Here is a 10067-nt window from a genome sequence, read left to right as displayed (position 1 = left end):
TAGAAATAAAATTTAGACTAGAGTATTTAAACTTGTTTAGGCTCTGTATATATTTGCTAACCTGTCCCTTAGAAGAATATAACAATTTACACTTCCACCAACAGGTTAGAAGAGTACTCATTTTCCCCACACAGTTGTAGCCACATTGGGCACTTGTATTTATTTTAAATATGTATAAATTTAACAGGTAATATTATCTTTGTTTTATTTTGCAGTTCTTTAATACAATCAATGAAGCCAACCCTTTCTTTTTCTTATTTATTGCTCCTATCTACCTCTTTTTTTCTGAAGTTTATATTCATGTCATTTGTTCATCATGGTGCTTTTTATTTTCACAGGAGCTTCTAGTTACTTGAAATATTTCCATGTAAAAAATTTTAATCTAATCTCCTTCTATTGTTTCCCTGTGGCATTATGGGTTTCACTCTTGTAGGAACTCTTGCCCTAACTTTGATCTAAGACTTTCTTTCTTCCTTCCTTCCTTTCTTTCTTTCTTTCTTTCTTCCTTTCTTTCTAAACTGACATAACTTGGAAATATCAAAGATTCAGTTCCAGTTCCAGTTCCAAACCACTGCAATGAAGGGAATATCGCAATATGAATCTAATGAAATTTTCTGTTCCAGTGTACATAAAAGTTATGTTTATACTACACTGTAGTCTATTGCTTCTCAACCTTTTGGCTAAGATCAAGTGTACTATACTGAAGTCTATTAAATGCACAGTGGCATTCTATAAAAAAAACAGCACACACCCCTTCATTAAAAAATACATGATTGCTAAAAAAATGCTAACCACCTTCTGATCTTTCAGCGAGTCAGAATCATTTTGCTGCTGGAGGGTCTTGTCTCAGTGTTCAACGCTGATGCCTGCTGACTGATCAAGGTGGTGTTTGCTGAATGTTGGGGTGGCTATGACAATTACTTAAAATAACACTACGATGAAGTCTCCCACCTTGATTGACTTCCTTTCACAAATGATTTCTTGGTAGCATAAGATGCTGTTTGATAGCATTTTTCCCACTGTAGAACTTCCTTCAGAATTGGAGTGAATTCCACCACTTTTTTTATCAGCTAAGTTGGTGTAATATTCGAAATCATTTGTGTGATGTCAACAATCTTCATAGCATTTCACCAAGAGTAGATTGCATCTCAAGAAACCACTTTGCTCATCCATAAGAAGCAACTTCTCATCCATTCAAGTTTATCATGAGATTCCAGCAATTTGGCCCCATCTTCAGGCTCTACTTCTAATTCTAGTTCTCTTGTGAGGTCCCAGGCAAGGCAGAGAGATGGGATTGGCCTACTGGTGGGACCAGTCAGAGAACACGAAACATTAAGTCTGCAATCTTACGTGGGCGTGGTGTGTGGCACCCCAAAGCAATTACAAGAATAACATCCAAGCTCACTGATCGAGGTCACCATAACAACATAATAATCATGAAAAAGTTTGAAATCTTGCAGGAATTACCAAAATATAACACAGACACACAAACTGAGGGAATGTTCTTGGAAAAAAGTAGCGCCAATTTGTGGCTTGAAACAGGGTGGCCACAAAAGTTCAATGCGCAAAAAACAAACAAAAAAAAAAACACACAAAAATTTTTTAAAAACCCAAAACACACAGTATCTGGGAAGTGCAATAAAGTGGAATGCAATAAAGCCAAGTGCAATAAAATGAGGTATGCTTGTACAATTTTTAAAAGGAAATTTATAGAGATTTGTTATGTGAAGAAATCTCTCCAGGCAGGTTCTTCTTTGAGGTAGCTAAGCCCTCCTCAGCTTCCATGACAGGTCACTGACTCTGAAAGAAGTTTGATCACATTGTTTTTGCCCACAATATCGAGTTCTCAACATTCTCTCCGCCCAGGGTGGTAGGGACCAGCAGCCCCTCAGCTCTGGAGGCTAGGACTCTTACCCTGCTTTCTGTGCGGAAGCGAGCACACCTCCTTTAGAAGCTGATCTGCCTTTTTGACTTGGCTTTTATTCAATTTACATCAATCATAATTACATGTTGGCTCTTCTGGGAGCTAAACAAAGCTTGATATCAGAAGAGGAGAAACCATTATTTACACCACTTCTATCTACTTCTGCCGTAAACTCTATTTTTTATTATTATTTTTAAAACCATATGTATGTTCTCCCTCATTCTCTTCTCTTGCTGCCTCTAATCTTTTTATATATTATCAAATAAAAAGCAAACAAACACTTTCTGGAATGCTTGAGTCTCTTCACGTCTGCACTGAGAAAGTCCAGGGTCAGCTGCTTTACAGCTACATTGTGATGGCCCAGACTGCGGGGGTGTTTAGAGCATCCACGCTGAGCAAGAAATGATACAGAATAGGATAAAATTCAGTAATTGAGGTGGTCAGGAAGCCAGGCAAGAGCACAGCTTAGAACTGTCGTTGGAAAACTTTTTTCATTCTTGTTGGAAAAAGAATTGTGTTTCTTATGAACACAGTCTCAAGTGCCCTTCCTCCTACCTCAGATAAAATAGTAATATGAGCTAATCTCATCATTTTCAAGGGAGAGGTAATGTAGTCTTACCTGACCCCACATTCCCTTGATCTCCCTGGAACTTGCCTGCAGTTTTGCAGGACAGCCCCTGCTGCAGACACCTGGGTCCCTCTGCCCTAAGGATTTATCTAGCCAGCCACAGGGACATGACCGTCCCACGGGTGAGGCAGGCTGGAAGTATGGGTGTGCAGGGTGGCGGGTGGGTGCCCCCAGAAGCAGCCCTCAATAATGAGGCACGGGAATTGGTGGACAAACATAACCATTTCCTTGCCCCGTTGCCGGGACGATTATGGGAAGTGTTCTGTAACAGTCTATCAGTGTTCCCTGAAAACATTACCCCGAAGGTCTACAGCCAATTAACACAGCCTTTATTAGTTTGCCACCTGCCTGGTCTCACTTCCCCATTCCCTCACCTGCTACCTAGGATTGTCCCTTAAATAAGCTATTTGTACCCAAATCCTTGTCTTAGGAACTACCATGGGAGGAAACCCAGTTAAGGAAATAGTGTAGGAGCTCCTGGGTGGCTCCGTTGGTTAAGCTGTGACTCTTGATTTCAGCTCAGATCATGATCTCAATGGTTGCGAGATTGAACCCCGCATAGGGCTCTGCATCTCTCTTCTTCTCCTTCCTCCCTTGCTCTCTCTCTTTCTCTCTCTCTCTCAAAAGAAAGAAAGAAAGAAAGAAAGAAAGAAAGAAAGAAAGAAAGAAATGAAAGAAAAAGAAAAAGAAAAAGAAAAAGAAAAAAATAGTGCAATGGTGCAAAGTTTGTACATCAGTTAGATGCGTGCTGGACGATATGGTAGCCACTAGCTATGTGGGGTTATTCAAAATTAAATATAGATTAATATTAAATACAATTTAAAAATTATTTTCTCAGTTCCACTAAGCCACACTTCCAGTGCTCAACAGCCATATGGCTAATGATTATGGTGCTTAACAGCATAGGTACAGAAACTTTCCATCACTGCAAGAAGTTCTGTGAGGTAATGCGGCCTAGAATCAATCCTAGATTGATTGAGATTGGGCTCCTCTTGTTTATTACCTCAGGCAACTTACTCTCTGCCATAAGTGCCCGCCTGTACATCTGTGAAAGACGGCTGTGCTGAAAATCAAGTAAAAGGATTTCTGTAAGGCTTTGAGAAAGCACATAATAAGTGTTCAGTAAATGTAGGGGAGAGAGAAAGAGCAATAATAAGAACAAGAGTGATAGTGGTAAAAGGGGAGGGATGGTGAGGGAGGGGGGAGAGAAAGAAAGGAGAGATGGAGCCCGAAGGCATCTGAGAACCCTGAGGAACAGTGTGTAGAAACCACTAGTGTAATGTGTGATGACGGGCAGGTTATTTCTCATCATGGGCCTCAACTTCCTTTCCTGTTGAGGGGTACTCACATATCTCTAGACACCACTAAATCTTTGATTTTTCTTAGGGTGATTTTTGCCCTGGCTTCTCTTATATACCCATTCAGCTCCAGGCACCGTGCTGTGATCAGGATAAGACCTTTGAAGAAAACAGTACCTGTCATGCAGATTTTAGAATCTTGCAGGAAGAAGCCGATAAGGACGCAGTGCAGTGATCGCCCTTTGGGAACCACTGAGGTGACCCCCAGCCATGCCTTCAGGGAGGCTTCCTGAAGGAGTGACAGAAACTCAAGGGATAAGAGGACCTGAGCCAGGTGAGCAACGAGGAAGGGTGTTTCAGGCAGAGGGAACAGTGTGTAGTCTTTTGGAGGCTCATTCCATACCCCTTCTCTCATGTAGCAAATCAGATTTCGGAAGGAAGGATTAAGGAGGATAGTGGAAGTGGAGTAAGAAACGGAAAGAAAGGAGGGGTGGGGGCGGGAATTGAATGATTGTTATCCTTCCCCTTTAGGCTTCTCAAAATCCACTTTCTGGGTCAGTGCTTCTTCAACCAGGGACCAGGGACCACCTACAATAAAGGAGGTGGGGAGGGGTGCCTGGGTGGCTCACTGAGTTGAGCATCTGACTTCAGCTCAGGTCAGGACCTCATGGTTTGTGGGCTTGAGCTCCACGCTGGGGGCTCTGCGCTGACAGTGTAGAACCTTGCTGGGAATCTCACTCTCTCCCTCTGCCCGTATCCCTCGCTTGTGCTCTCTCTCTCTAAATAAATAAACACTAAAGAAATTAAAAAAAAAAAAAAAAAGACAGTGGGGTGGGAGAATTACTTACAAAAATGCAGATCCCTGGGCTCTAAGACACCCCTACTACATGAGAAACTGTGGAGAATATGGCCCCAAAGACATTAAAAAGAAAGAGCTCTTCAAAGGCTTCTGTTAAGAATCACTGCCGTGAGGGGCGCCTGGGTGGCTCAGTCGGTTAAGCGTCCGACTTCAGCCAGGTCACGATCTCGCGGTTCGTGAGTTCGAGCCCCGCGTCAGGCTCTGGGCTGGTGGCTCAGAGCCTGGAGCCTGTTTCCAATTCTCTGTCTCCCTCTCTCTCTGCCCCTCCCCCATTCATGCTCTGTCTCTCTCTGTCCCAAAAATAAATAAACGTTGAAAAAAAAAATTAAAAAAAAAAAAAAAAAAAAAAAAAAAAAGAATCACTGCCGTGATTCCTTACTTCCTAATAAAGCAGGGCATTTGAACTAGATGTTCCTTTAATTTTTATTTTAGTATTTAAAAGAAGGATATCTTAATCATATTGGAAGGGCTAAATTCCATGGCTTCCCATTGTGATGGGAATTCTTTTCCACAAGCCGGTGCCACTTTTCTTTTTCAGTCCATGCCCTTCCATGGTCTCTTCTGTCAATGTACTCTACTCCACTTTCTATCATCCTCCATTCATCGCCAGACTCCCTGCCAATACAAAGTCATCACCCCTGTTCCCGCCATTACATCCTGTTCTCCATTTGTAGTTTTTGTTTAGCTGACTTTTTCTCTACCTGCTCCTTCTCTGGGTTTATGATGTCCCTTACTCTTCCTTCTTTTTCATCTTGACATTGACCTGGTGCCACCACTCTAAGCTGGTCCCCCCCTTCATTCTCCTGAGGTTACGGTAAGAATTCCTCTAGAGTTCACTGCAGTGCTGTTAGACACTGTTAGTTTTAGATCCCTTTTCTCCTGGGCACCTTGTAATTTAAAATTTTTTTTTTTTTTTTTTTCAACGTTTATTTATTTTTGGGACAGAGAGAGACAGAGCATGAACGGGGGAGGGGCAGAGAGAGAGGGAGACACAGAATCGGAAACAGGCTCCAGGCTCTGAGCCATCAGCCCAGAGCCCGACGCGGGGCTCGAACTCACGGACTGCGAGATCGTGACCTGGCTGAAGTCGGACGCTTAACCGACTGCGCCACCCAGGCGCCCCATGGGCACCTTGTAATTTAAATAAGCTTCTGAGAAATGCCATCAGAATTAATCATTTTAATGTATTATTGAAGAGAGGAAAATAACTTCAGCACAATGGAAGTTCTCTCTGTGTCATTGGCAAATAACACAATTGAACCATTGGTTCAAATGACTGTCACAAACAGCAAGAGAGATATTACCTATGTACATAATGAAAGGCCAAAGTTTCTTTGCCTATAAATTCAAGAAATCTGCTATCCATCAAAAAAATAATAACCAAACACAATCCACAAATACCCTTTATCTCATCATCATAATGGTGATTTTCATTTCTGGCATGCAGCAGCATGAAGTCAAATATGTTATTCGTGAAAATTAGGGTTGTTTCTTTAAAAATTCTATTCAGTTCTGCTGGTTATAATGAGTTTGTCTTTGTCAAATGGTTTTTATGTTTAAATGAAAAGGTAGTGGTAAACTACCAATGGAACTGCTAGATGTACTACCCCTGTGCTAAGTTTCATGACATCCCTCCTTGGCAAATCAGCATCCCTTGAGTAATCCCCGTGGCTATGAAAATGAGCGTATTATTTCACTGTTAACATGCACTGCTAAGAAGAAAGAGAAGGTGTGTGGGCTTATTGATGTTTTTATTTTCCTTCCTGGATGGATTCACTGAGTAAAAAGCAGTGTAGGCAGGGTGTTCTAAATTCAAAGTTTGATCATGGAGTTTTAGAACTTAATGCTTCCAACGTATGCAAAGTTTATGAGAAGTAACACGTTGTGAACTCTCAGTTCAAATAAGACGCTGTCACACCTGGCCTTCATTTTACTAATAGGCAAACAGGCTCACAGACATGAAGAGTAAAAAAGCAAACATGAAAAAGGATTTCTGAGTCAAGTAAAGAAGGCAAGGTGAGTAACAGCCCCTGGATCTCAAGCACTTGTCAACACATCTCTGGCAAAATAGGCGCTATTATAATCCCGTTTACACAGATCAAATAACTGAGGCTGTGATGTAACTTGCTCAAGATCATGGAGTTTTAACATTTTTTTTTTTTTTAACGTTTATTTATTTTTGGGACAGAGAGAGACAGAGCATGAACGGGGGAGGGGCAGAGAGAGAGGGAGACACAGAATCGGAAACAGGCTCCAGGCTCTGAGCCATCAGCCCAGAGCCCGACGCGGGGCTCGAACTCACGGACCGCGAGATCGTGACCTGGCTGAAGTCGGACGCTTAACCGACTGCGCCACCCAGGCGCCCCAAGATCATGGAGTTTTAAACCACAGAGTTAGTACTTGAACTCGGTTCATCTCCTGTCTGCCTCTGTGCTTCAATCTGATACCAGACAGCACAGAAAGCTTTCGATCATGCTATTGCCTGTGGCCATATAGGATATTCAAGCAGTCCACATGGGCAATTTTGATAAAGAAAAAGCATAGAATAGCTATTCATTCTTCCTTAACCAATGCTTCCATATGTTGAAGCTGACCTAGACCCCTGGGAGAAGGCAGATTTTGTGTGCATGTGTCAGGGGAAGGTCTGTGGACGCAGCATTTAGTCAATATGCACATTTACGATTTATCACTCTACATTTAGGAACCCCATGGAGGGAAGCAGAATAACTTATTGATTCACCAGAAAATTTCAAGAGAGTTTGGCATACGGTTTGGTTTGTTTGCTTTCCTCCTTTTCAGAGTAAAGAACCCCTGGAGAAGATTATTTAAAATGGAGACCCCAGACTCATCCTAAGTGATTCTGAGTCACTAGATCTAAAGTGGTGTCTAAGCATTGGTATTTTGGAAGCTCTAAAAATGTAATGGTTCCCTGACCACTACCCACAACCCTCTTCCTGGAAGCAACCACTTTAGGACATTTTAACACTTTTGACTGGCATTTATGCATCTCCATAGTTCTCCAGTGCTATCAAGTTAAGTTCCAAAGCATCTGGGCCTTCTAATCCATGTGTCAGATTGGCTTTAGTGTTTCACATTAGCTATCAAACAAACATTTATTAATAACATTCTAGAGGAAGAAAAATAACACTTATGAAGCCCCTACCATATAAAAGGTCTTTATACACAACATCTTGTTGAATACCTACTACAACTCTAGGAAGTAGGTACATACTTCAGGTCACAGGTTTGCAAGGGGTAGAGGGGGCTTTTGAATTCAGTTTGGCTAAAATATCAGTGCTCGTCCCCGTGAAGCACAGTACAGAACCCTGTGGTGGAATCCCTGACCTCAAAGAGCTTTCTATTTGGGATATAAGAGTAGAAAATAAGGAGAAGTCTTAGGAGGAACTCAGTAAGTTTGATTCATGATGTGTTTGTTTATTGTGCCCTTCTTCTAGTCCTGGTCCAGTGCTAAGCATGGGAGATAACCATATGGATGCCCGTCTTTCTGCTGCATCTTCCCAATCCCTTGGCCACAGAGAAGGTAGAATGACAGAAAGCAGGTAAAGACATTGAGAAATTGCTGACCCAAGACTTGGGCCCCCCTTGAGAACCTGGCAGTTTTCCAAATGAGACAGGAAAAACTTAGATGACACTGGATGAACTGGAAAGTCCCCAGTTATATACTAGTGATGGTGAACCAAAGACTGCCAAATGTACTTGAACGGCCATCAGAAAGCCCCTCCCACTCCACTTCTCCAAATCCTGCCCTAATAGAAAAACCTCATCCTGACAGAACACTCATCAATCAAAGAGCGTCTTAAGAGTTTCTCCTTTCTCTTTATAAAATGCACTCTCCTTTCAAATACCTTCTAGCCTCTGCTGGAAGGAAAGTGATGGTAGCAGACGCCTTTACCATAGTAATGTGTGAATAAAAAGCCTTTGATTAATTCTACAGGTAGTCTGTTTCCTTCTGACAACTAAGTTTAAAGGTATGACCAAGTTTAAACACTGTTGACTGTTTGTAGTGTTTGTACTCCAACCTGGCTGGCTAAATGGCAGACCCAGTAGGAGTAATGATGGACGAGATGGGAAATCAGATCCACTCACTCAAGGGGAGGGTGTGGAGTAGAATGGTTAGATTCCAGCTTTAGGGTCTGATCCCAAGCTGTGTCACCCTGGGCAAGTTACATAGTGTTTCTGGGGACATGTTCTCTATTTGGCAAATGGGAGTAACAGCAGAACCTCCTCGGAAGGTTCATGTGAAGATTAAATGACCCATATCCAGAGGCAGCAGAGTGAGTGTAATAGGAAAGAGCATAGATTTGGCACCAAAAAAGGAATCCACAAGTCCATACTGATACAAGTAAATACAAGAATTAATAAAGAAATGTGGGCAAAAGTAAAGCTCACTTCAGAGTAGAATGTAAACAAAAATGTAGAAAAGAATGGAATTACATAATAACTATTTTGCAATCATCGTGCTCATAACTGATGCAAGCAATAATCATCAATAGATGCTAAATCTAGCAGGTAAACTTGTGACAAGTAATGGTCTACAAATCCATTTATATATACTACCTATCAAGAATGTGAAATAGGGCAAAATATAGGTGGGGAATCCGGGTTAAGGATACCTGGGCATTTGGGGGTAATATTCTTGTAACTTGTCTGTATATTTGATTTGTCAAAATATATATTAAGAAAAAATAAACGGAGGGAGGGAAGGAAGGAAACTAGCAGCAATAGTTGCCTAGTTCTGTTACACTGCAAGTTTTCTCATGATCATAGGCTCAAGAGTAAGTAAGGTTAAAAAAGAATCTATAACAGCTCTTAATGGGGCACGGAGAGAAAGCATGGGTTTGAACACCATTTCCATTCCTATCAGAGTGGTGACCTCCCGCAAGTTACTCAACCTCTCTGTGCCTCGTTTTCCTCTTCTGCAAAATGGGGATTTTAGTCTGGTACCTACTGGAAAGGTTGCTATGGAGACTAAGAGTTCCTATTTGTAAAGTGCTTGTCACACATCAAGCATATTTGCTACAGCATTTTTATTACCTGCACAGTGCTTAGTGTCAGGAGACTCCAAATAAATGTCTGCTCTTATTATGCTGATTACCGGGCTCAAAACCCTTCAATGGTTTTGCATTGATCTTCCGTTAAGGATAAAAACGTCTTAACTGAGTTCTAGAAGGCTTCCACCGCCTTCGCCAGAACCCTTGCCTCCCCTTTATTCCTTCAAGTCCCAGCTCAGACACCGCGTGCCCAGGCTCCTCTGCGACCCCGAGACGAGAACTGAGCTCCGAAGGCCCCCGGTTCCAGTTACACCGCTCGCGCCAGTGACTACTGTTCGCTTGCCCT

Source organism: Leopardus geoffroyi, chromosome A2 (assembly GCF_018350155.1).
Source record: "Leopardus geoffroyi isolate Oge1 chromosome A2, O.geoffroyi_Oge1_pat1.0, whole genome shotgun sequence".
NCBI classification, from domain to species: Eukaryota; Metazoa; Chordata; class Mammalia; order Carnivora; family Felidae; genus Leopardus; species Leopardus geoffroyi.
Note: the sequence above shows the minus strand (reverse complement) of the source record.